General features: G+C 42.8%; 1 protein-coding gene across 8 annotated transcripts in view; it reads right to left on the reverse strand.

The window, feature by feature from the left end:
• CELF4 (CUGBP Elav-like family member 4) overlaps positions 1-23,387 on the reverse strand; it is a 1,398,731-nt gene that overhangs the window by 1,108,553 nt on the left and 266,791 nt on the right. The gene's annotated exons all lie outside the window — the stretch shown is intronic.

A 23,387-nucleotide genomic window follows, 5' to 3' on the forward strand; every position in this document is an offset into this window, starting at 1 on the left:
TTACTGACCCTGGGCCCTTAGGCAGTGCCCGAGTTTCCAAATGGTCAGTCCACCCCTGATACAGCCATTCATTTTTATGGCTGGCTGCACACCCAGGGGCGGACTGACAACTCATGGGGCCCCCCGGGCAATAGGGAATCATGGGGCCCCTGTGTCCTCGCCCACACTCAAAACACACACAAAAAAGCCTATAAAAGTTACCAGGGGCATTTCATGGGGCCCCCTACTGGCTCCGGGCCCTCGGGCAGTGCCAAAGCGCTCGAATGGTCAGTCCACCCCACCTGCAGCACCCTGGGTGCATGAAAACGCATGCAGATGGCATTGCGCATGAGGTACACTCTAGCCCATGCATTTTTTTTTTAGTCCTGTAAACTTTTTAGTCTTGTAATGCGCTCTATAAAAAGGGCATGTATTTATAATGCACTGCAGATGACAACATGTAGGAGGCAAACCCAGTCAGTCAAATGGTAAGGGGTCATGCTTTATGGCATCTAATGTAAATTACGGGCGTATTTCCCCACCCGGGGATATCAGATTCTGCACACAGCCACCCATAGCAATGAACAGGCATGCATGGTAATGCACCATTGCTTGCCTATACTTGCACATGTGTAAAGCATACAACCCTGTATCTGTTTGGTTCTGTACTCTGTGCAACCTCCCTCTCACAGTACTACACAGGCCTGAAGACACTTGGCTCACTGTATTACAGGCACATATGGAGTCCACTCAGAACATACTGCATATCATGACAGCCGCAGGGGTTAGGAAAGCAGGAGTGGAATGGTAGGAGGAAAATCACAGGTTAGGATCAATTCTCGAGGCTTTATTCCAAGGATAAGGATCTCTATTTCAGCCATGGGACTGGGCGCAGCTGAACAGAACTGTCACTTTTTTCCTTTTAATAAGGAACCTTACCAGGCAGTGTTAGCTTTGTGAACAGAACATGCTGTGTCTCTTGAGCAAAACGTTTATATTTGACGGATGAACATGCAGGTGAACATCATGCAGTATAATCCATCCACAGGCAGATATATGTTTTATAGGTAAGATTTTTATATGGTGCGATGTATGTAAAAGTAGGCAGGTTGGGCTTGTGTATATAAACTGCATTACATTCTGCAGGCAGGCAATAAAGTATAGTGCAGTGCATTCTCCAGGCAGGCAGTACAGTGCAGTGCATTCTCTGGGTAGGCAGTATAGTGCAGTGCATTCTCTGGGTAGGCAGTATAGTGCAGTGCATTCTCCAGGCAGGCAGTATAGTGCAGTGCATTCTCTGGGCAGGCAGTATAGTGCAGTGCATTCTCTGGGTAGGCAGTATAGTGCAGTGCATTCTCCAGGCAGGCAGTATAGTGCAGTGCATTCTCCAGGCAGGCAGTATAGTGCAGTGCATTCTCTGGGCAGGCAGTATAGTGCAGTGCATTCTCTGGGTAGGCAGTATAGTGCAGTGCATTCTCCAGGCAGGCAGTATACTGCAGTACATTCTCTGGGTAGGCAGTATAGTGCAGTACATTCTCCGGGCAGGCAGTATAGTGCAGTACATTCTGTGGGTAGGCAGTATAGTGCAATACATTCTCTGGGCAGGCAGTATAGTGCAGTGCATTCTCTGGGCAGGCAGTATACTGCAGTACATTCTCTGGGCAGCCAATATAGTGCAGTACATTCTCTGGGTAGGCAGTATAGTGCAGTGCATTCTGCAGGCAGGCAGTATAGTGCAGTACATTCTCTGGGCAGGCAATATAGTGCAGTACATTCTCTGAGCAGGCAGTATACTGCAGTACATTCTCCAGGCAGGGAGTATAGTGAAGTACATTATCTAGGCAGGCAGTATAGTGCAGTACATTCTGCAGGCAGGCAGTATAGTGCAGTGCATTGTCTGGGCAGGCAGTATAGTGCAGTTCATTCTCTGGGCAGGCAGTATAGTGCAGTTCATTCTCTGGGCAGGCAGTATAGTGCAGTACATTGTCTGGGCATGCAGTATAGTGCAGTGCATTGTCTGGGCATGCAGTATAGTGCAGTGCATTGTCTGGGCAGGCAGTATAGAGCAGTTCATTCTATGGACAGGCATGAAGGCAGGCAGGCAGGCAGGCAGGCAGTAAGGCATAGTGCATTACATTCTCCATGTACAGTAGGCAAGCAAATATGTTGAGTGCAGCACATTCTTTAGGCGGTCAGTTATTTAGAGTGCAGAAAATATTATGGCAGGCAGTTATATCGAGTGCAGTAATACTGTAGACAAGCATTTATCTAGAGTGCAGTACATTGTCTAGGTGGGTGGATATATAATGTGTAATACATACTGTACATTTATATAGAGTGTAGTACTTCCATTACTAGGCATCTATGTAGAGTGCAGTACATTCTCTAGGCAGGCAGTATAGTGCAGTACATTCTCTAGGCAGGCAGTATAGTGCAGTACATTCTGCAGACAGGCAGTATAGTGCAGTACATTCTGCAGACAGGCAGTATAGTGCAGTACATTCTCTAGGCAGGCAGTATAGTGCAGTACATTCTGCAGACAGGCAGTATAGTGCAGTACATTCTCTAGGCAGGCAGTATAGTGCAGTACATTCTGCAGACAGGCAGTATAGTGCAGTACATTCTCCAGGCAGGCAGTATAGTGCAGTACATTCTGCAGGTAGGCAGTATAGTGCAGTACATTCTGCAGACATGCAGTATAGTGCAGTACATTCTCCATGCAGGCAGTATAGTGCAGTATATTCTGCAGGCAGACAGTATAGGGCAGTACATTCTCCAGGCAGGCAGTATAGTGCAGTACATTCTGCAGGTAGGTAGTATAGTGCAGTACATTCTCCATGCAGGTAGTATAGTGCAGTACATTGTCTGGGCGGGCAGTATAGTGCAGTACATTCTCCAGGCAGGCAGTATAGTGCAGTACATTCTGCAGGCAGGCAGTATAGTGCAGTACATTCTCCAGGTAGGCAGTATAGTGCAGTACATTCTGCAGGTAGGTAGTATAGTGCAGTATATTCTGCAGGCAGGCAGTATAGGGCAGTACATTCTCCATGCAAGTAGTATAGTGCAGTACATTCTGCAGGCAGGCAGTATAGTGCAGTACATTGTCTGGACAGGCAGTATAGTGCAGTACATTGTCTGGACAGGCAGTATAGTGCAGTACATTGTCTGGACAGACAGTATAGTGCAGTACATTGTCTGGACAGGCAGTATAGTGCAGTACATTATCTTGATAGACAGGATAGCGCAGTATGTTGTCTAGGCAGGCAGTATAGTGCAGTACATTCTACGGGTAGGCAGTATAGTGCAGTACATTGTCTAGACAGGCAGTATAGTGCAGTGCATTCTCTGGGCAGGCAGTATAATGCAGTACATTGTCTGGGCAGGCAGTATAGTGCAGTACATTCTCTGGGCAGGCAGTATAGTGCAGTACATTGTCTGGGCAGGAAGTATAGTGAAGTTCATTCTCTGGGCAGGCAGTATAGTGCGGATCATTGTCTGGGCAGGCAGTATAGTGCAGTTCATTCTATGTACAGGCAGGAAGGCAGGCAGGCAGTAAAGTATAGTGCAGTACATTCTCAATGTAGGCAGGCAAATATGTTGAGTTAGAGTGCAGAAAATATTATGGCAGGCAGTTATATCGAGTGCAGTAATACTGTAGACAAGCATTTATCTAGAGTGCAGAACATTGTCTAGGTGGGTAGATATATAATGTGTAATACATACTGTACATTTATATAGAGTGTAGTACTTCAATTACTAGGCATCTATGTAGAGTGCAGTACATTCTCTAGGCAGGCAGTATAGTACAGTACATTCTCCAGGCAGGCATTTATATAGACTGCAGTACATTCTCTAAGCAGGCATTTATATAGAGTGCAGTACATTCTCTAGGCAGGCATTTATATAGAGTGCAGTACATTCTCTAGGCAGGCATTTATATAGAGTGCAGTACATTCTCTAGGCGGGCATTTATATAGAGTGCAGTACATGCTCTAGGCGGGCATTTATATAGAGTGCAGTGTATTCCCTGGGCAGTCAGTTTTGTAGAGTGCAGTGTATTCCCTGGGTAATCATTTCAATAATGTAGAGTGTAGGCATTCTATAGGCAGGCAGTACAGTACCGTATATTCCCTTGGGCAAGCAATTTTTTTAGAATGCAGTCCATTCTCCAGGCAGGCAATCATCCAGAGTGTGGTACATTCTCTATGCAGGCAGGTATAGGGAGTGCAGTATATTCCCTAGGCAAGCAGTTCCGTGACCTATCCAACCCAGCCCAGCAGTTACATCAGCGCAGTCCATTCCCTAGGCAGGCATTTGTACCGAGTGCAGTATATTGTCTAAGCAGGTAGTTTTATAGAGCGCAGTACATTGTCTAGGCAGTTATGTAGATTGCAGCACATTGCGAGGCGGTGAGTTATATAGAGTGCAGTACGTTCCCTAGGCACACATTTTATGCAGTCCAGTACATTCTCCAGGCAGGCTTTTTATATAGAGTGCAGCACGTTATCAGGGCGGACAGGTAAGAAGTACGCAATACATTCTCCAGACAGGCGTTTATTGATAGCGCGGTGCAATATATAGGCAGCAAGACATACACAGAAAGATAGATTTTCCTGAGAGACACTTTTACAGAAGATGGAACATTTTTTCGGCAGGTCATTTAATACAGTCATTGTGTATTCTGTGGGCAGGAATATATATATATCCCAGTATAGGCTGCTACAAAGTTTCAGATTTTATAGCCGGGCAATTGTTCAGCATATTACTTAGGTAGGTATTTTATTGAATGCAGCGGATGCACGGCTCCTCTACATTACCTAGACAGTCGTCGATATAGAGTGCGGTACATTTCCTAGGCAGGCAGTTACACGGTACACGTAGATTTCTTTAGGAAGGCAGTTGTATAGAACGGTATAAAATGCCCTTCATCCCCCCTCCAGGCAGTGACAGTTAATGCCCTACATATAGAATGCAGTCTATTCTCCAGTACAGCGTATCCTTTAGACTGGCGGTTATATAGTATGCAGTGCGTTCCCCAGGCGGGCAATTTATAGAGTGCAGTCCATTTTCTGGGGAGGAAGTTATATTGAGAACACTGCTTTCTGTAGGCAGGCGGCTTTTATAGAGTGCAGTGGTTTCTAGAGGGAGGCACTTATAGACAGTGCAGTTCATTCTCCAGCCAGGCTCTTATATAGGGTGCAGTACGTTCTTTAGGCCAACAGTTCTATAGAGTGCAGTTCTTTGTCTAAGCAGGCCACTTCATACAGCAGAGTTCATTTTCCAGGCAGACATTTATGGAGACTTCACTAGATACCTTGGATGTGCGCAAGTTCCAGTCAGTCAGTTATGGAAAGTGCAGTATAGTCCTTCAGTAATCAATACAAAGAGTGCAGTACATTCTCTAGGCAGGCAGTTACATAGAGTGCAGTACATTCTCTAGGCAGGCAGTTACATAGAGTGCAGTACATTCTCTAGGCAGGCAGTTACATAGAGTGCAGTACATTCTCTAGGCAGGCAGTTACATAGAGTGCAGTACATTCTCTAGGCAGGCATTTATATAGAGTGCAGTACATTCTCTAGGCAGGCAGTTACATAGAGTGCAGTACTGCATAAAGTGTAGAACATTCTCTAGGCAGGCAGTTAACTTGAGTGTAGTATATTCTCTAACAGGAAGTTATACTAAGTAAAGTAAATGTGTCAGGCAGGCTGTTCAAGTAAGTGTGGTACATTCTCTAGGCAGTCAGTTATATAGAGTGCAGTACATTCGCTAGGCAGGCATTTATATAGAGTGCAGTACATTCTCTAGACAGGCATTTATATAGAGTGCAGTACATTCTCTAGACAGGCATTTATATAGAGTGCAGTACATTCTCTAGGCAGGCATTTATATAGAGTGCAGTACATTCTCTAGGCAGGCATTTATATAGAGTGCAGTACATTCTCTAGGCAGGCATTTATATAGAGTGCAGTACATTCTCTAGGCAGGCATTTATATAGAGTGCAGTACATTCTTTAGGCAGGCATTTATATAGAGTGCAGTACATTCTCTAGGCAGGCATTTATATAGAGTGCAGTACATTCTCTAGGCAGGCATATAGAGTGCAGTCCACAGGGCTGGAACAAGGGGTGGGCAGGAGGGGCAGCTGCCTTGTGCACAATGGTTTACTGTAGGGATGGGGGCACCTTCCTTCTTTTACAAGGCTGAAAGGAACAGTGACAGCAGCATCACTACTCCTGTCAGCCCAGCATTGGGAGCGTTGAGGAGAGATCTGGGAGGCGGTGCAGGCTGTGTTCTGTTTCCCCCTCTTCCTTGGCTCTTGTGGTGGGACTGTGTTGTAAAAACTACACACTTTCAGGTCAATGCAAAACCTGACTGACAGATCAGGAGCTGAAGAGTGATTCTGACAAATGACTGCAGGGCATAGGGTTCCCTAAGCTTGCACATAATGAAGAAGGGGTGGGTGGGGGTATTTTGACATCTTTGCCCTGGGCACTAGATGACTTTGTCCCGGCACTGGCAGTATTTTACATGGAGTGCAGTACATTCTCCAGGCAAGCATTTATATAAAGTGCAGTACATTCTCCAGGCAGGCATTTATATAGAGTGCAGTACATTCTCTAGGCGGGCATTTATATAGAGTGCAGTACATTCTCTAGGCGGGCATTTATATAGAGTGCAGTACATTCTCTAGGCAGGCATTTATATAGAGTGCAGTACATTCTCTAGGCAGGCATTTATATAGAGTGCAGTACATGCTCTAGGCAGGCATTTATATAGAGTGCAGTACATTCTCTAGGCGGGCATTTATATAGAGTGCAGTACATTCTCTAGGCGGGCATTTATATAGAGTGCAGTACATTCTCTAGGCAGGCATTTATATAGAGTGCAGTACATTCTCTAGGCAGGCATTTATATAGAGTGCAGTACATTCTCTAGGCAGGCATTTATATAGAGTGCAGTACATTCTCTAGGCAGGCATTTATATAGAGTGCAGTACATTCTCTAGGCAGGCATTTATATAGAGTGCAGTACATGCTCTAGGCAGGCATTTATATAGAGTGCAGTACATTCTCTAGGCGGGCATTTATATAGAGTGCAGTACATTCTCTAGGCGGGCATTTATATAGAGTGCAGTACATTCTCTAGGCAGGCATTTATATAGAGTGCAGTACATTCTCTAGGCAGGCATTTATATAGAGTGCAGTACATTCTCTAGGCAGGCATTTATATAGAGGGCAGTACATTCTCTAGGCAGGCATTTATATAGAGTGCAGTACATTCTCTAGGCAGGCATTTATATAGAGTGCAGTACATTTTCTAGATAGGCATTTATATAGAGTGCAGTACATTTTCTAGATAGGCATTTATATAGAGTGCAGTACATTTTCTAGATAGGCATTTATATAGAGTGCAGTACATTGTCCAACCAGGTAATTACTGTATATATAGTGCAGTACAATCTCTATGCAGGCAGTTGTAGAGAGTGCAGTACAGTATCTGGGCAAGCATTTAAAGAGTGTTATACATCCTCCCAGCAGGGATTATATAGTACAGTCTCTAGTCAGCTAATAAAGGGCAGTAACCTCTCAGGATTTCATATGTACAGTACAGTATGGATGTAGTAGATGTGCCAGGCAGGCAGGTATAGTACGTGTAGTACAATCTCTAGGCAGGCATTTATATAGAGTGCAGTACATTCTCCAGGCAGGCATTTATATAGAGTGCAGTACATTCTCCAGGCAGGCATTTATATAGAGTGCAGTACATTCTCCAGGCAGGCATTTATATAGAGTGCAGCACATTCTCCAGGCAGGCATTTATATAGAGTGCAGTACATTCTTCAGGCAGGCATTTATCTAGAGTGCAGTACAGGGGAGAACTGACCATTCGGACACTTGGGCACTGCCTGAGGGCCCGGGGTCTATAGGGGGCCCCATGAGATGCCCTTGGTACCTTTCATAGGTTTTTTTGGGTGTGGTTTGAGTGTGTGCTAAGACACAGGGGCCCCATGATCCCCTATTGCCCGATAGCCCCATGAGTTGTCAGTCTGCCCCAGGTGCAGTACATTCTCCAGGCAGGCATTTATATAGAGTGCAGTACATTCTCCAGGCAGGCTTTTATATAGAGTGAAGTACATTCTCCAGGCAGGCAGTTATATAGAGTGCAGTACATTCTCCAGGCAGGCTTTTATGTAGAGTGCAGTACATTCTCCAGGCAGGCTTTTATATAGAGTGCAGTAACTGCTTTACACAGGTCATTACATAGCATATACTAATCTCTCAAGCAGGTATATAAAGGGCAGAACATTCTCCAATCATTTTAAATAGAGTGCAATACATACTCTGAGTATGCAGATATATAGAGTGCAGTACGTGTTCTAGACAGGCATTTATATAGAGTGCAGTACATTCTCTAGGCAGGCATTTATATAGAGTGCAGTACATTCTCTAGGCAGGCATTTATATAGAGTGCAGTACATTCTCTAGGCAGGCATTTATACAGATTGCAATACATTCTCTAGGTGGCAATTGCATAAATATATAGTGTATTCTTCAATCAGACTGTAATTTAGACTGCAGTACATTATGTAGGCAGGCATTTATATAGAGTGCAGTACATTCTCTAGGCAGGCATTTATATAGAGTGCAGCACATTCTCTAGACAGGCATTTATATAGAGTGCAGTACATTCTCTAGGCAGGCATTTATATAGAGTGCAGTACATTCTTCAGGCAGGCATTTATATAGAGTGCAGTACAGGGGAGAACTGATCATTCGGACACTTGGGCACTGCCTGAGGGCCCGGGGTCTATAGGAGGCCCCATGAGATGCCCTTGGTACATTTCATAGGTTTTTTTGGGTGTGGTTTGAGTGTGCGCTAGGACACAGGGGCCCCATGATCCCCTGTTGCCCAGGAGCCCCATGAGTTTTCAGTCCGCCCCAGGTGCAGTACATTCTCTAGGCAGGCATTTATATAGAGTGCAGTACATTCTCTAGACAGGCATTTATATAGAATATAGAAGTATTTTCACACATGCAGTCTTTCATCTAGGCATGCAGTACATTCTCCAGGCAGGCTTTTATATAGAGTGCAGTAACTGCTTTACACAGGTCATTACATAGCATATACTAATCTTTCAAGCAGGTATATAAAGGGCAGAACATTCTCCAATCATTTTAAATAGAGTGCAATACATACTCTGAGTATGCAGATATATAGAGTACAGTACGTGTTCCAGGCAGGCAGTTATACAGATTGCAGTACATTCTCTAGGTAGGCAATTGCATACATATTATAGTGTATTCTTCAATCAGACTGTAATTTAGCGTGCAGCACATTCTGTAGACAGGCATTTATATAGAGTGCAGTACTTTCTCCAGGCAGGCATTTATATAGAGTGCAGTACTTTCTCCAGGCAGGCATTTCTATAGAGTGCAGTACATTCTCCAGGCAGGCAGTTATATAGAGTGCAGTACATTATCTAGGCAGGCATTTATATAGAGTGCAGTACATTCTCCAGGCAGGCATTTATATAGAGTGCAGTACTTTCTCCAGGCAGGCATTTCTATAGAGTGCAGTACATTCTCCAGGCAGGCAGTTATATAGAGTGCAGTACATTATCTAGGCAGGCATTTCTATAGAGTGCAGTACATTCTCCAGGCAGGCAGTTATATAGAGTGCAGTACATTCTCCAGGCAGGCAGTTATATAGAGTGCAGTACATTATCTAGGCAGGCATTTATATAGAGTGCAGTACATTCTCCAGGCAGGCAGTTATATAGAGTGCAGTACATTCTCCAGGCAGGCAGTTATATAGAGTGCAGTACATTCTCCAGGCAGGCATTTATATAGAGTGCAGTACATTCTCTAGGCAGGCATTTATATAGAGTGCAGTACATTCTCTAGGCAGGCAGTTATATAGAGTGCAGTACATTCTCCAGGCAGGCATTTATATAGAGTGCAGTACATTCTCCAGGCAGGCTTTTATATAGAGTGCAGTACATTCTCCAGGCAGGCTTTTATATAGAGTGCAACAATTGCTTTACACAGGTCATTACATAGCATACACTAAACTCTCAAGCAGGTATATAAAGGGCAGAACATTCTCCAATCATTTTAAATAGAGTGCAATACATACTCTGAGTAGGCAGATATTTAGAGTACAGTACGTGTTCTAGGCAGGCAGTTATACAGATTGCAGTACATTCTCTATGCAGGCAATTGCATAAATATTATTGTGTATTCAACCAGACTGTAATTTAGAGTGCAGTACATTCTCTAGGCAGGCATTTATATAGAGTGCAGCACATTCTCCAGGCAGGCATTTATATAGAGTGCAGTACATTCTCCAGGCAGGCATTTATATAGAGTGCAGTAAATTCTTCAGGCAGGCATTTATATAGAGTGCAGTAAATTCTTCAGGCAGGCATTTATATAGAGTGCAGTAAATTCTTCAGGCAGGCATTTATATAGAGTGCAGTACATTTTCTAGACAGGAATTTATATAGAGTGCAGTACATTCTCTAGGCAGGCATTTATATAGAGTGCAGGATATTCTCTAGGCAGGCATTTATATAGAGTGCAGTACATTCTCCAGGCAGGCATTTATATAGAGTGCAGTACATTCTCCAGGCAGGCATTTATATAGAGTGCAGTACAATTTTTAGGCAGGCATATATAGAGTGCAGTACAGTCTCTAGGCAGGCATTTATATAGAGTGCAGTACAGTCTCCAGGCAGGCATTTATAGAGTGCAATACAATTTCTAGGCAGGCATATATAGAGTGCAGTACAATTCTAGGCAGGCATATACAGAGTGCAGTATATTCTCCAGGCAGGCATATACAGAGTGCAGTATATTCTCCAGGCAGGCATATATAGAGTGCAGTACATTCTCCAGGCAGGCATATATAGAGTGCAGTACATTCTCTAGGAAGACATTTATGTACAGTGCAATATATTATGCAGGCAGCATACAAATAGAGTGCAGCAGATTCTGCAGGCAGGTAGTTCTCTGAAATGCGGGGTGTTTTCTAGGCAGGCAAATGATTACTTTCTTACAATGTTTTGTTTGCAGACAGTTACATTATATGTACAAAGATATGTGCCCTATAGGGATGTATTGCACCGCACTCAACAAAGCATCAAAGTGGTTATGAAGACCGTGGGACCCCTGAACCCTGTGAACTGCAGGTAGGTGTCACCTCCAGCGCACTATCATTGTCATTACACACCCACTGACGCAGGCGGTGACACGAAGCAGCGCACTCCTTCATGCCGAGAGAATGATCAACTTCCAATGATTTTTTTTCAACTTTTTTCTTTTAATAAAAATATGCTAACAACGAGAAATTATTCATGCAGGTTCACTCTCATTGTTGTGAGAACACACATGCAGCGTGAATCGCACCTCCTTAGGCAGGTGGGGTGATGCCGCAAAGCATTGTGGGATGACGTGGATTGTCCATGAAAATTTAAGGAGGGAGAGCTACTTGATCCAGCAGATTTAAAGATGTTCTAATGCATGAGACGCGAGCATTCTATGTTACATCTATGTCATTATTTAACCCATTATGAGGGTTCACTATTGTTAATAGGAATCTGTCAAGATGGATAGAAGGGAGCCGCCATTACAATGCTTGGGGTCGCCATCTCGGTCTGAAGTCTGACTTAGAGCAAGTGTGCAGGTAGAAGAAGAAAGGAAGGAGAGGAAGGAGGGAAGGATGAGGAGAAAGAAGGAAAGGGGAAAGGAAAGGGGAAAGGAAAGGGGAAAGGAAAAAGGAAAGGAAAGGAAAGAGAAAGGAAAGGAAAGGAAAGGAAAGGAAAGAGAAAGGAAAGGAAAGGAAAGGAAAGGAAAGGAAAGAGAAAGGAAAGGAAAGGAAAGGAAAAATGAAAGGAAAGGAAAGGAAAGGAAAGGAAAGAAAAAAGGAAAGGAAAGGAAAAAGGAAAGGAAAGAGAAAGGAAGGGAAAGAGAAAGGAAAGGAAGGGAAAGGAAAGAGAAAGGAAAGGAAAGGAAAGGAAAGAGAAAAGAAAGGAAAGGAAAGAGAAAATAAAAGAAAGGAAAGGAAAGGAAAAAGGAAAGGAAAAAGGAAAGGAAAGGAAAGGAAAAGAAAGAGAAAGGAAGGGAAAGAGAAAGGAAAGGAAGGGAAAGGAAAGAGAAAGGAAAGGAAAGGAAAGAGAAAATAAAAGAAAGGAAAGGAAAAATGAAAGGAAAGGAAAGGAAAAGAAAGAGAAAGGAAGGGAAAGAGAAAGGAAAGGAAGGGAAAGGAAAGAGAAAGGAAAGAGAAAATAAAAGAAAGGAAAGGAAAGGAAAGGAAAAATGAAAGGAAAGAGAAAAGGAAAGAGAAAGGAAAGGAAAGAGAAAGGAAAGGGAAAAGGAAAGCAAAGGAAAAAGAAAGAAAGAAAGAAAGAAAGAAAGAAAGAAAGAAAGAAAGAAGGGAAATTGAAAGGAAGTGAAGGAGAAAGAAAGAAGGGACAAAGAGAATAATAAAGAAAAGAAGGAAGGAAGGAAAGAAGAAAGGAAGGAAGGAAGGAAGCAATAAGAAAGTTGGGCAGGGGAGAAGGAGGGAAGGGAGAATGGAAAGAGGATCAAAGAGAATAAAGAAGAAAAAAAGGAAAGGAAAAGAAAGAGAAAGGAAGGGAAAGAGAAAGGAAAGGAAGGGAAAGGAAAGAGAAAGGAAAGAGAAAATAAAAGAAAGGAAAGGAAAGGAAAAATGAAAGGAAAGGAAAGGAAAGGAGAAAGGAAAGGAAAGAGAAAAGGAAAGAGAAAGGAAAGGAAAGAAAAGAGAAAGGAAAGGGAAAAGGAAAGCAAAGGAAAAAGAAAGAAAGAAAGAAAGAAAGAAAGAAAGAAAGAAAGAAAGAAAGAAAGAAAGAAAGAAAGAAAGAAAGAAAGAAGGGAAATTGAAAGGAAGTGAAGGAGAAAGAAAGAAGGGACAAAGAGAATAATAAAGAAAAGAAGGAAGGAAGGAAAGAAGAAAGGAAGGAAGGAAGCAATAAGAAAGTTGGGCAGGGGAGAAGGAGGGAAGGGAGAATGGAAAGAGGATCAAAGAGAATAAAGAAGAAAAAAAGGAAAAGAAAAGAAAGAGAAAGGAAGGGAAAGAGAAAGGAAAGGAAGGGAAAGGAAAGAGAAAGGAAAGAGAAAATAAAAGAAAGGAAAGGAAAGGAAAAATGAAAGGAAAGGAAAGGAAAGGAGAAAGGAAAGGAAAGAGAAAAGGAAAGAGAAAGGAAAGGAAAGAAAAGAGAAAGGAAAGGGAAAAGGAAAGCAAAGGAAAAAGAAAGAAAGAAAGAAAGAAAGAAAGAAAGAAAGAAAGAAAGAAAGAAAGAAAGAAAGAAAGAAAGAAAGAAAGAAAGAAGGGAAATTGAAAGGAAGTGAAGGAGAAAGAAAGAAGGGACAAAGAGAATAATAAAGAAAAGAAGGAAGGAAGGAAAGAAGAAAGGAAGGAAGGAAGGAAGCAATAAGAAAGTTGGGCAGGGGAGAAGGAGGGAAGGGAGAATGGAAAGAGGATCAAAGAGAATAAAGAAGAAAAAAAGGAAAGAGGGAAGAAATAAGGAAGCGGAAAAGGAAGATGGAAGGTAGGACAGAGGAAAGTAGGAGAGAAAGAAGGGCAGAAGGAAGGAAGGGAAGAAGTGGGCAGTAGGAGAGAAATGTAGGAGAAATAGAGAGAGGATGCAAGGAAGGGAAGATAGAAAGAAGAAAAAAGAAAAGGCAAAGAAAAGGGAAAGAAAAGAAAGACACATTAAAGAGGGTAGAGTCGAATCAAGAAAGAGAGGGGAAAAAAAGGAGAGATGAAGGAAAGAAGAGAGGAAGACAGAAAAAGGAGTAAAGGAAGGAAAAAAGGTAAGGAGAAAGGAAGAAGGGATAGAGGGAAGAAGGAAGGCGGGAAGAGAATATGGAAGGAATAAAGGAGGAAATAAAACAAAGAAGGAAGAAAGTGAGGGAGAATGGAAGAAGGGATGGAGGAAATAAGAAAAGAAGGAAGAAAGGACAGAAGATAGGGAGGGAGAAGAAACCAGGAATGGAGGGAAGAAGGAAGGAAAGCAAGAGTGTATAGTGCATTAGGCACAGAAACCATAATCTTGACTGTCAACCTCAATATTGCACACCTCCAAATATTACCAAACTCATTTTCTGAAAAATTATTTATTTGGTGCAGATCATGTGTTCCATGCACCAAATATTTGCACCATCAATTTTTTTATCGAGTCCATTGTGGTGTGTCCCATGACATGACGTCCAGGGTCATCATTATTTATTTCAGGTACTTACCCCCCCAGTCATATCACACCTTACAGTGAAGTCGCACAATTTCAAAGTCTGGTGAGATGTCGATTTCAGGTGCGATTTGCAAGACATCTGACACAGATGTCTATGCAAATCGCACCAAAAGTAGTACATGTACTACTTTAGAATTCAGTGCAGCTCTGACCAAATCAGAACTGCAATGATTTGACCACTCTAGTTGCGGACAATAGGGTGTGATTTGGCATATAACTTGCAAGTCGCATGGCATGCAAATTGCACCTGATGTGTTATATAGCGCCATCAATTTACGCAGCGCTTTACATATATATTGTACATTCACATCAGTCCCCGCCCCCGAGGAGCGAACAATCTAAAGCCCCTAACTCACATTCATACATTCACATACTAGGTCCAATTTAGACAGGATCCAAGTAACCTGCCAGCATGTCTATGGAGCGTGGAAGGAAACTGGAGTACCTGGAGGAAACCCAGGCAGGCACAGGGAGAACATGTAAACTCCAGGCAGGTGGTGCTGAGGCAGGGATTTGAACCATTGACTCTAGTACTGCCAGGCAGAAGTGCTAACCATTTAGTCACTGTGCTGCCCCATGTGACAAGAGTCTCCCAATTTAAGCATAGAAAATAACTAACAAAATAATAATAATAAAAAAACAGCATTGTGTTTTCCCTTCTCGCCCCTCTGACAAGGATTAAATATGGTGTTTGCATTCCTCAGTCACATTAAAACAATGATATACAGCTATAGGCTTGTACCTGGCCTTACACACCTCCGATAATGCCTCCAAACAGGAGCAGAAACAATATAGCAAGAAAGTCAATGATTTGAACTTTTTTATGCTATTGACCTTTAAGATTTATGGAAATGTGGCCTTTACTTTCCGGATACTAGATAAATGTATACTTTTTGTGTCGTTCGGCACAAGTTACCTTTGTGGTCAACACGAAGCAGAGTCTAATAAAGGTACTGAATCTGATTTATAAAAACTTAGGATGTTATTATGTGTTTTTGGAACTCCAGCTGGGTCCCCTACTCGCCCCTGGGTCCCAAAGTAGCCCCACCACTGTAAAAGAAAGCTCCAATGAAACCCAACAATGTTAGCAAGGTCATATATCCTGAAGACATGGCCTACTTGCCTTGATTTAATGCTGTTCAACCTGGCAATCACCAGGCCACCCCAGACATGTACAGAATCCCCACCTTGTCTTTGCCATCTAATTATAAACACCTCAGTGTAGGACATCTCATTGCTGTTCAGGTGGTCCTAGAACTCTGGGGATCCAGTGATATCTGTGCCTCGGAGTTCTAAAATCACCTAATCCCAAATGGGAATTCTACAGTTCAGGGATTCCTAACCCTACTCTCCCTGCTGGAGTGTCCTTGCCTTCTAATGTAGGCCACCTCACTGGTGTTCAGGTGGTCCTAAAACTCGGGGGATCTCATGACCACCTCGTGACCACCTGATCCCAAAATGGGAATTCTGCCGGTCAGGGATTCCTAAGCCTACCCATTAGAGTGTCTTTGGTGTCTAATTATGAACACTTTAATGCCATTAAGGTGGATCTAGTACCCTAGGGATTTAGTACGACTTGTGACTCAGAGTTCTAGGACCACCTAATCCCAATTCATAACCCTGCCCACTGAAGTGTCTTTACCATCTAATTATAAACACCTCAATGTAGGACACCTCAATGCCATTCAGGTGGTCCAAGAACCACATGTGACTTTGAGTTCTAGGACCATCTAATCCCCAGATCAGAGTTCTGCAGGTCAGGGATTCCTAACCTTGTCCACTAGAGTGTCTTTGCCATCTGATAATGAACACCTTAATGTAGGACACCTCTCTGCTGTTCAGGTGGTCCTAGAACTCTGGGGATCCAGTGACACCTGTGCTTCTGAGATCTAAGACCACCTAATCCCAAAATGGGAATTCTGCAGGCCAGGGATTCCTAACCTTACGCACTAGAGTGTCTTTGGTGTCTAATTATGAACACTTCAGGTGATCCTAGAACCCTAGGGATTTAGTAGGCCTTGTAACTTTGAGTTCTAGGACCATCTAATTCCAAAATCATAATTCTGCAGGTCAGGAATTCATCACCTGGCCCACTGAAGTGTCTTTGCCATCTAATGATAAACACCTCAATGCTATTCATGTGGTCCTAGAACTCTGGGGATACAGTGACACCTGTGTTTCTGAGTTCTAAGACCACCTAATTCCAAAATCATAATTCTGCAGGTCAGGAATTCATCACCTGGCCCACTGAAGTGTCTTTACCATCTAATGATAAACACCTCAATGCTATTCATGTAGTCCTAGAACTCTGGCTACCTAGAACCACCTGTGACTCAGAGTTCTAGGACCATCTAATCCCAGATCAGAATTCTGCAGGACCTTGCCCACTAGAGTTTCTTTGCCATCTAATTAGGAACACCTTAATGTATAACACCTCAATGCTGTTCAGGTGGTCCTAGAAAGCTGTGGATCTAGTACAACCTGTGACTCAGAGTTCTAGGACCACCCAATCCCAAGACTAGAATTCTGCAGGTCAGATATTCATAACTCTACCTCCTGGAGTGTCTTTTCCATCTAACTATGAACATCTCAATCTAGGACACCTCAATGCCAAACAGGTTGTCCCCATTCTATGCAAAACTAGAAAAGTTCTGAGTATAGATACACTTCAAAGGTGGATTTGGGCTTTCAATATAAGTTATATTTCATCACCCGCCAACATGTTTTTTTGTGCAACATATTAACACATACACTATAGACAAATAAGAATTTACCGCCATCTGGCCGGTCAAGAAAATAATGGCTACACATTTGGAACTACATCATGCAGATATGTGGTGAGGCTGAGTCAGTCTTTAATGCCATGATCCAGGTGGATCCATGCAACCAGATGGTCAGTTACTCAGCTTGATATTCTGATTCAGGGTATTTGTTTCCACTCACATAGAAGGAAATATTATATCTGCGCTAAAGTCAGGATGCCTGTTGATTTTTCTTTACTTTAATCATCATAGAATTGAATGCAATAAGACTTATCAGATGATTCAAGGTGCAGCTAGACAGGACTGCAGCCTCTTGTTACATGACAACCTCATCTGAAATCACTCCATAAAGTACTGCAACCAGTGAAGACTGGGCAAGACTTAAAGTGACCTTGTCAGGTTCTAAAAAGATGCAGAGGAAAGAAGTATGATGACCATGGTGACACTAAATGTAAAAATGAAGGTGCCAAGAATACTAAAATACAATGTCATCTGACATTTCTCTCTGGCCTGGTTTGGTCACCATGTGTTCTCTCTGTAAGAAATTTCTGACATGAACAGAATAAAAAAAAATGCTCAGTCCGCTGTGAATAGGGAATGTTATAGTGACAAGTCACAGTGACCGCTCTCCTCCACTTCACATAACTCTGCTAATGGCTCCCACTTCCCCACAGCTGGGACTCCTCTGGCTGAGTGTTCAGCACCGGCTGGATGAGGACAGCTCCTGACAACTGCACCAATCATATCCCTGACAGTACCGGATCCACCAATCACAATGTATCTTCATTTACAAACTAGGGCTACTATTGTCTTTTTTTTTTTCTCAAAGATATTAATGTGACCATCAGGAATTCACCAAATCAGTCGCATCACAGAGGGGCTTTTTACCAGCCTTCCTGCTATGTATCATTTGTAATAACCCCTGTACACGGGGCAGCCCTATTTACTCTCTCTGTATGTCTGTCTGTCCTTTTATCTCCACAGTTATTATATTTAATCTCTTGTCTGTCCGTCTATCTATCTATCTATCTATCTATCTATCTATCTATCTATCTATCTATCTATCTATCTATTATCTATCATTCTATCATCTATTATCTATCTATCTATCTATCTATCTATCTATCTATCTATCTATCTATCTATCTATCTATCTATCTATCTATTATCTATCTATCTATCTATCTATCTATCTATCTATTATCTATCTATCTATCTATCTATCTATCTATCTATCTATCTATCTATCTATCATCTATCTATCTATCTCTCCTAGATTGTAAGCTCGAAAGAGTAGGGCCCTCTTACCCCTTGTGTACTGTTTGATGTTACTGTTCTGTTTCATGTATTGTCCCCCCTCTATTGTACAGCGCTGAGCAAACCCTTTGGCGCTATATAAACTCGATAAATAAATAAATAAATAATCTATCTATCTATCATCTATCTATCTATTATCTATCTATCTATCTATCTATCTATCTATCTATCTATCTATCTATTATCTATCTATCTATTATCTATCTATCTATCTATCTATCTATCTATCTATCTATCTATCTATCTATTATCTATCATCTATCTATCTATCTATCTATCTATCTATCTATCTATCTATCTATTATCTATCTATCTATCTATCTATCTATCTATTATCTATTATCTATCTATCTATCTATCTATCTATCTATCTATCTATCTATCTATCTATCTATTATCTATCATCTATCTATCTATCTATCTATCTATCTATCTCTCTATCTATCTATCTATCTATCTATCTATCTATCTATCTATCTATCTATCTTTCATTCTTTCTATCTATCTATCATCTGTCATTACCTATATCTAAATGACTATTTTTCACAGAGCAATTAGGATATGATGAAAATGTCCAGCTTCGCTAGATAAATCTATTATATTTAACAGATTTTGCCCGTCTCATTTTTTATTCAGCATTTTTAGAGTATTGAGTTAAAAAAAAACAAAAGGCAGAGATTTAGCCCTCAGGAAATAGTCTACCATTACTCTAACCAGCACACGCAGTAAACCAGCTAAAATAAAGGAAATGGTTCTTTCATGATAATGCCCCTTTAATAAATGTCTATAAATGTACCCGGGACCTGACACACAGCTTATATCTCCCTCCTGCAGTAAGCAATAAACGCCGGCTCAATTCCCCCCAAGGAAACCTAAATTCTGCATCTCTCCAGCCGGATGACATCACTGCCAATACATCAGCTGGCCCTTGGCATGGTTTTGTATTGTGCTGGGTCAGTGTGCATGGCACGGTACATAGTAAGTCTGCAGCTTGTGAAAAAAAAAAGAAAAAAGAAGGAGTTTGTGCTAAAAGACCTTAGAAGTCACTGCATTGTTTACTGTAAAAATACAATCAAGACTCCCATTAAGGCGATCTCCCAGTCTTATATAATCATGCTACTCATTGTTACATAGGAATTGTCAATCTTCAAGACGATTGACAAGCAGGGGCAGACTGACCATTCAGGCACTCAGGCACTGCCCGGGGCCAGTAGGGGGCCCCACGAGATCTCCCTGGTACCTTTCATAGGCTTTTTTGGGTGTGCTTTGAGTCTGGGCAAGGACACAGAGGCCCCATGATCCCCTATTGCCCGGGGGCCCCTTGAGTTCTCAGTCCATCCCTGTTGACAAGTGTGCAAATTGTATTAAACATGTGTGAATGACAATCTGTATGAATAAAAATCTGCTCAATGCCAAGTTAGGTGTCTGTTGCATTGCCATACATTGCCTTGTAATGGATGTTTAAGGGTATGTAAACCTTAACAAAACTTCTCTTGTTCACTTCTGTTTAGTCTATCCAATATATTCTTGAAAGTGTCTGTTGTACCTGTCTGATAAGTGAAACAAATACCTGCCAGAAATTGAGTACGGTGATAACCACCTGTGTTCTCTGTCTACATTTTTTATGCTGCATTATACCAATCTATCTCCAAGGACTACTGAAGTCCTGCCAAGGGCTGACAATGCTGATCCTCCATGGATATGGTGGACCCATAGATGCCAACTGTCCTGGGCAGGGGCGGAATGACAACTCATGGGGCCCCCAGGCAATAGGGGATCATGGGGCCCCTGTGTCCTTGCCCAAACTAAAAAAAGCCTATGAAAAAGGTACCAGGGGCATCTCATTAGGCCCCCTACTGGCCACAGCCTCTCGGGCAATCCCGAGTTTCCAAATGGTCAGTCCGCCCCTGGTCCTGGGTTTGCTCCTTCATATATATAGTACACTTATTGTTGCCAACTGTCCCAGATTTACTCCTCCATGGACCCAGAGCATTCATAGATGCCATCTGTCCCAGATTTTTATCCCCTTGGGCAACGTACAATCATAGATGTCAACTGTCCTGGATTTACTCCTCCATGGACCCAGAGCATTCATAGATGTCAACTGTCCCAGATTTACTGCTCCATGGACACAGAACATGCATAGATGCCGACTGTCCTGGATCTGTTTCTCTATGGACCCAGGACACTCTTAGATTCCAACAGTCCCAGATTTACACCTCCACTGACACAGTACAATCCTAGATGCCAACTGTCCCAGATTTGCTTATCTATGGATACAGTACACTCACGGATGCCAAATGTCCCGGTTTGCTCCTCCATAGACACAGAGCATTCATAGATGCCAACTGTCCTGGGTATGTCTCTCCATGGGTACAGAACATTCATAGATGCCAACTGTCCTGGATGTGTTTCTCTGTGGACACAGGACATTCATAGATGCCAACTATCCTGGACCTACTCGTCCATGGACACAGTGCAATCATAGATGCCAACTGTTCCAGATTTGCTTATCTATGGATACAGTACACTGATGGATACCAACTGTCCCAGGTTTGCTCTACCATGGACATAACACATTCACAGATGCCATCTGTCCCAGATTTGCTCCTACATGGACACAGTACACTCATAGGTGCCAGCTGTCTTGGATTTGCTCCTCTTTGAACACTTGTAGATGCTAACTGTACTAGATTAATTCCTTTATGAACAAAACACTTTCACAGATGCCACCTGTCAAGGATATGCTCCTCCATGGACATAGCACACTCATAGATGCCAATTGTCTTGGATTTGCTCAATTATGGACATAGTACACTCATAGATGCCAACTGTCCTATATTTGCTCCTCTATGGACACAGCATGTCGTAGGTGCCAACTATCCTGGAATTGCTCCTCCATGGACACAGTTCTCTCATCAGTGCCAGCAATCTTAGATTTTCTCCTCTATGGACGCAATATGCATCTCCCAGATTTGCTGGGACAGCCCCGCATCTAGGTGCCCTGTCTTGATGATGCTTCATGTCAAAATCACAGCATCACCCTTCTTTGAGTTACTGAGCAGTAGCTGAAAAATGGGCATGACTGAGGAAAATGTGGAAACAAGAGGACAGTTCTCATATAATAAGGGTTGGATCCTCTTGGAAAGAGGGTGTGATCTGGGCAGAGTGCCCTAGAAAGTTGGCATGATCTGGGTAGGACCACCTGGAAAAGAGGGCTTGGTATGTTTGGGCTAGTGCCAGTGAGCCAATAACCTCCTCTACTCCCTGACTACACTCATATCAGTTACATTGTTCTTAGCTATTTCTGAAGACTACAGAACCCTTACCATCTATGTTATAGATCAGTGGTTCCCAACCTCAGTCCTCAAACACCCCCAACAAGCCATGTTTTGCAGTTTTCCCTAAAATAGCTGTCATGAACATTGACGTTGATTTAAAGCACTTTTGCCAGTTAAGAAAATCCTAAAATTCTAAAAGTATGACCTGTTGGGGGTATTTGGGAACTGAGGTTGGGGACCCCTGTTCTAGAGAATAGAAGAGGGGTGGGATTTTATAGTCTCAGCCTGTTCTGTCGCACTGATAGAGTAGGGTGAAGAGATAGAAATGTCGTGCTAGGGACAGTAGGGTAAGTGAGCATTGTCACCTTAGGACAGGATGTGTTAATGGCAAGATTTCTAAGTGAAAATAAAGGGTCAAAAAGGCTGAAAACGAATGCAGGCACCATATCTAGGGACTGGTAAACTGCAATACGTTGCATATTTATTCTTGGGTTTAGCAAGAAAAATGCCGCATATGCACTGCAATTCAACGGCATTTAAAGGAGAACTGGGTAGATTTTCTGACTTTGCAGTGTGTCCTGGATAGAATTAGCAGCGGTCTGATTGATTGCACCCGTTGTCGGGAGTTGCACTTTAAGCACGAGCACGCTTCAGATTATTCATCAGCGCTTTTCCTTTGCCTCCCTCCTCCTCTGTCGCGGTTAGTATAACTTTGCGTTTTTATCTCGCCCCAGCTGTCATCCTGAGTTGTGAGACGCGTCAGCCTCCATATAGAGCGGAATACTAAAGGGAGCTGATGGTGTCAAATTGCAATAAGTAATCCGCGCAAATTAGAAACAAAAGCTTCTCCCTCCCATCTCCCATCTCTCGCTGAGAAACTTATTACAACATTAGCCAGCCAGATTACCCTCCCCCAAAGCCGAGCGCCATTAAAAGCCGACTAAAGGTGTCGTTATTTACAGTATGGAGACAGACCCAATAATCACGCGCCGTTGATGAAGTCAGGTTATTTACAGCGGCAATCGGAATATAAATATGAAACGGGATCGCTTTGGCCGTTTACCTAGAACAATGAGCGAGAAGTACAGGACATTAGCAGCTGTAATATGGGAAGGATGGGGAGGAAGACTCCCTGTCGCTGTCATTCTGCGCTCTGTGACTACTTGTATTAAAAACTGCCACGTTGCAGCAGCTGGAGGTTGGCAACGAGAAGAAAAATGATAATTAAAGGATGGTTCCGGCCATGATTGATATTTCAGTTATTGGTTACTGTTGGGAAATTGAAACACTTGCTGGACTATTATAGGTCTAACGCAGCAATGGGCAAACTACGGCCCGCGGGCCGTATACGGCCCGGCGGACCTTTTAATCCGGCCCGCGGAGCGTGGCAAACATCGGCTGTCAGAATGTGTGTAGGCGGGGCAGCGTGAGGAACGTGAGGGGAGCTAGGCTCCTCTCACAGTCCGCCCTGAAGACCGGAACGGCGCGGGAACACGGCGAGAGGAACGCGCGGAGCAAAGGTAAGTGAATTGACACAGGGGGGACTTGGCTTACTACTTGGGGGGGAATAGTACTGTGGGGCATGAAATACTATATGAGGGATGAATTAATATGGGGGATGAAGTAATATGGGGGATAAATTACTATATGGGGGATGAATTAATATGGGGAATGAATTACTATAGGGGGGATGAATTACTATATGGGGGATGAATTACTATATGGGGGATGAATTACTATGGGGGAAGAATTACTATGGGGGATGAATTACTATA

The sequence above is a fragment of the Staurois parvus genome, unplaced genomic scaffold (assembly GCF_062004578.1).
Source record: "Staurois parvus isolate SC_StPar_1 unplaced genomic scaffold, SC_StPar_1.0 ptg000428l, whole genome shotgun sequence".
NCBI classification, from domain to species: Eukaryota; Metazoa; Chordata; class Amphibia; order Anura; family Ranidae; genus Staurois; species Staurois parvus.